Source organism: Teleopsis dalmanni, chromosome 1 (assembly GCF_002237135.1).
Source record: "Teleopsis dalmanni isolate 2A chromosome 1, ASM223713v2, whole genome shotgun sequence".
NCBI classification, from domain to species: domain Eukaryota; kingdom Metazoa; phylum Arthropoda; class Insecta; order Diptera; family Diopsidae; genus Teleopsis; species Teleopsis dalmanni.
The window spans coordinates 99,345,301-99,350,766 of NC_051846.1; positions in this window are offsets into that span (position 1 = coordinate 99,345,301).

The window sequence follows — 5,466 nt, forward strand, 5'->3', positions numbered from 1 at the left end:
GGGGAAAGGAAAACTATGCTGCTGACGCATTGTCAAGCATAGACTTTAATGAAATAAAGGAAATAAGATAAACAGCCAATAAAATATTGAAAGTAACTACAAGGCTGGGAAGTAAAAACAAGAAAAAAATTGAAGCAAATGAAAAAAATAATGATATTTGTAATAAAATGTCATCAAAATTAAAAATATATGAAGCGTTCAGAGGTGAACCTAATAAGAACATCACCCAGCTAGCAATTAAAGGCGATTGTTTAAATATAAGAGTGAATAAAAAAGTGATCACACAAAATATAAAAAGCCTAAGCGCTAATGGAAAAATTGACTTGGATCAATTCCTTCCACTGCTTGAAAAAATAGCAAGTGTTGAAGGCATAACGTAGCTGCAGCAGTCACTACATGACTATATATTTACTAATACCCGGGTAAATGAGTATAAAAATAAAGGTAATAAAATTCTCGAGAAAGTTGAAATAGCCCTGACGTCAATTATAAAAAAAAAATGTAAATAACGATGACAAAATAAGAATATTACATAAATACCACGATGATCCAATCTGGGGAGGCCACCCAGGGTTCACGTGGACATTGAATAAAATAAGATAGTATTATAACTGGAAAAACATTACATTAAAAAGATGTCACTAAGTATGTCAAAAGATGTGACAAGTGCCAAAGAAACAAATCTCTGATAAAAACAAAGACAGAAATGATGATAATCAATACACCAACTGCTGCCTTTGATGTAGTTTTGAAAAAAAGGAAATTCATACGCAGTCACAATGATATGTGACTTAACAAAATGTCTGGTATCGGTACCAATTGCAGCAAAAACAATAGCTAAAGCAGTATTTGAAAACTTTATACTGATTTACGGGCCTATAAGGAAAATTATTGCAGACATGGGTACCGAGTATAAAAATAAAATTTTCGATGATATATGCAAGTTATTGAAGTTAGAAAATACTTCGTCAACCGCGTACCACCATCAATCATTAGGTACAGTAGAACGAAATCATAGAACATTTAATAAGTACATAAGATCATATATTTCCATAGGAATAACGGATTGGGATGAGTGGCTACAATATTTTACATATTGTTATAACACCACACCTTCGATTTTATTTTCCTTATGACCTGGTTCTCGAAAAATCACCCACATCTATGATTTCCTTAACACTTTAGAAATAGATCCCTTTTATAATCGTATGCTTATAGAAGCGTACGACAAAAAAATAAAATTTCGTTTGCAGAACGCAAATAAACGCGCGATAAAAGCAATAGGAAATAGAAAACAAATAAGTAAAAAATTATATAATAGGAATGCACTTAGTAGTAAAGTATCTGTAGGAGATTTAGTATTAGTTAAACAAGTAGGACATAAATTAGATAGTTTATATAAGGCCTCATTTAAGTTAGTAGATATAGATAATAAAAATAAGTTAGTAGATATAGATAATAAAAATAACGCATTAGTTCAAGATGATTAGGATAAAATAAGTAAAATACACTTAGACAGACTTAGACTGTATAATAAATACAAAAAAAAAATGTTTATTTTATTTAAGAGTATTGAATTTTTAAATATATTTCAAAAAAAAAAAACTATATACAATAAGAATGAGTTTATTCAAAAAAAAAAATTAATTACAAATAATATATAGGATTTAGGATAACATGAAATTGTAAATGATATTGCTTAAGTATAAATATATATAGTTAAAATTATATGTAAAGTACATGATAATATTAAATTTTTATTCCTTTTTGTTTCAAATAAACTCATTCTTTAAAAGAAGGGAGGTGTAGCGTACATGCATCTTAGTAACTAATTTCAGACATACTTTATTATGAACTTTGTTATGAACAGCGACATGGAATGTGCTTAACTAGCATATTTCTAGCGCTTATCACTCAAGCAACAATATCGCAACGAAGCTATGTTGTTGTATATTAACTAATGCATACATGCTGCTCCGTATATAAAATTATAATTCATACGTAGGCATACGTGCGCTTGTGCGCAATGTATTTTAAGGTAGTTTTAAGAATGTAATATTCAGTTATGTATAAGTAATCAAACGGTCATTAATAAAGAGTAAAACAGGAACGACGTGCCTTTTCTTTAATAAAACTATAAGAACATTACACCGTGTACAACAATGGGATCATAAAATCTAAACGAAGGTCATGGAATACTTTCCATAACAGTGTTGAGAATACTCCATAAATAGCCCGCCTCCACAAGGTGTTGAGAAAGTCTCTTACAAATGATGGTCTCTATACAGCGTATGGCCGGAAAACTTCACATCGTCTTTTGTGTTTGTACTCTCCAGGATCGGTCTTAAGTGATGCATCTATGCACAACCAAACAGACGATTGAGGCCCCTCTCTGGTATTATAGTTGACACTGATAAAATAAGATTTCAGGTATTATAAGATAATATAATTGTTATCTAGAACAGCACAGACGTTCTTATAATTCCAATAAAGGTAATTTTTAGAGCAAGTCTATGTTGGAAGTACTTACCTAAATGTTGAAGAGAAGTTAATGTGGTATTTATATAAAAGAATGGTTAGCCTCTCATTCTTCCTTCTCAAAACTATGGCTCAATTACGAATACTTTAAGTAACAGAAATATTGATTTCAATATTATTGCCCAGATTCAGGCTATACTACAAAACAGAAAAATCACATCAACTTTAGGCAAGACTTCTACAGCCTTTAAGACTGTTCCCTACAAGAAGGTTGCCTACAAGGTGGAGTGTTGTCTCCTTTGCTTTGGTCGTTGTGACGCCACCGAATATGCAGATGACCTAGTCATAATCGTGTCTGGAAAATATGGCAGCAGTCTACCTGAGATAATAGTAGGACACTTTCGACACATTTTGGCGTAATGCAAAACAACTAATGTTGCTCCTTTTATACATGAACGTAAGTTAGACATAGGTCCTATACATTTGGGTAACACTAATATTTCTCTTACTTTATGGTATACTTCTTGAAATACATACTTAAAGAAACTACACAATAGCGCATGAAGGACTTTATGGACAATGCTGTCCTGTATTGATAAAACTTGGAGAACGGGCCGCCAACGCTTTTGTGGGTTAAACTGGGCCATTACAAACCAAATACTCAAAGACAGGGAGAATTGTTTGCGGCTGGTGTACTGGGAAGATTTCTCAAGTGTTAGACAAAGCAAACAACGCAATCAAATCATACTCGCGTAAGAAGATACTAAAGCTCTTAAAAGGTGATTTAAGGTGGGTAAGGGGTCTCATTTTGGGTCATTATTGGTCTGAAATATCACCTACATAAACTTCAAATATCTGTTAATTCGGAATGCAAACTGTGCCTCCACGATGAGGAAACACCTATGCATATTATTTGTGACTATCAAACTTTAACAGCGCACAGAAGGAAGTTGAATTTTGGAGAATTTTTGTCACCACTACAGACTAAGAGCTCTTTGTCAGATTTAGTTCTGGTCTTTGATCATAAGGCTTTAAAGGGCTTTGTGTAATTAAAAATGAATTTGATGCAATAGGACTCTTCTGGCTGCAATATCGGCAAATAATGTTGTACATAAACGTTTCGCAAACGATTTCCACATGTTTTGTGTTTTTAAATGTAATAAACGAATTCACACTACATAACCTCAAATTGCAATTCACATTTTTTTTAATACAATTTAACGAGCGAGTGTTGAAGTGTATATTATATATACGCCCGTTTTATAAAATTCTATATATTTATAGTAAATCATATTTATAGTCTCGCATTGAGGCGTCACTACCTTCCGCTTAGTCTCAAATGAGACAATATGTTAACAGTAATAGTGGGAATGCGACCAATAGATATATTAGCACAAGAAGTATAGCGCATGTACATACAGAAGCAGCAATAACAAGAGATGTCGGAAAGCAGCGAAGTATTCAAGAATGACAGTGCAGATAGGTGACATCAGAAAAAGGAAGATGGATAAACGCACTGATAAATGACATCGACCTTTGGGTGCACCGCAAACATGGAGAAGTTCACTATTTCCTTACCCAAATACTTAGTGATCACGGTTGCTTTAAGTATTACCTTCATCGCTTTAAACATGAAATTGATGCTAATTACCTAATTGGACACATTAGGTGCATGCTGGATGTTAGACACGTGTGTTTTAAATGCCCGCGTTGTAACGAAAAGTGACAAACCGTTCGATTGTAGTAATGGAAGGGGTGCGCGAGACAAATAATCGGCATTTGCGTTTACTTTTGAATTTTTGTATATAACTTCGTAATCGAATCTGTTTAAAAATTCTACATAGTTAGCCATTCTACTTATGCATAGTACAAGAAGCGACTTGCTGAGTTAAAGAGTCTATAATAACGGCTTATGATCCGTGTTCAATATTCAATGACGAGCAGTGCAATAATTTTTCATTCTCTGAACGATGCGACAATTTTTCAAATTTTTGCACTGCCCACACAAATGCTAGTGCCTCTTTATTGTTGCATTTATTATCATATTAAATAAATTTTCCAATTTCGGAATTGGATGTTCAATAATGATCATTTGTGGATGAACTGTAATTGCCTGTAATGCGAATATCACCATGTTTCTTTGCGACAACATGTTTAGTCGAAACCCATTCCGAATGATCTACTCTCTTACTTGTGACCGAAAGGTTTCCGGAAATTTTAAATAAAACGCAAAATTCTTAATCTTCATCAATATTTATTTTATCTCCTTCAAAATATGCTCCATTAGAAGCGATACACAAAATGCCAACGTTTCTTTCCAATCATCAAAACATTTTTTATTAGGCGCTTTCCGGTATGGCTTTGAGTTCCCTCTGCGAATTCTGTTTTACGTCTTCTATGGATTCAAAACGCGTTCCTCTGAGTGGTAATTTGAGGTTGGGAAACAGGAAAAAGTCACACGGTGCAAGATCAGGTGAATACGGTGGCTGTTCGATGGTATTTATTGAATGTTTGGCCTTAAAATCGTTGATAATGTTGAACAAATTGAGGTGAATCGGAACAAGCCGGGCGTTGACACGTCGCATACACAAATTGTCCACCAAAATCAAACGAGCCATCTCACGACCGATGCCTAGCTCTCGTGCTATCTCTCTAACACTCACATGAGGATTTTTGAACACGATTTCCTTTGCCTTTTCAATGTTTTCGTCGGTGGTAGAGGTCGAAGGTCGTCCAGAACGCGGCATGTCTTCGACGGTCGTACGACAGTCCTGAAAGGCTTTGTACCACTCATAAACTTGAGTTTTCGATAAAACTGATTCCCCATAAGCCTTTTGTAGCATTCGCAACGATTCTGCACACGAAATTTCGTTCGAAAAACAAAATTTGATGCAAACTCTTTGTTCAATATTTTTTTCCATTGTTTTTTTCGCAACGCACTACTGAGGTGAACTGGTTTCAACAGCTGCCGTAAACGAACTGTCCGAC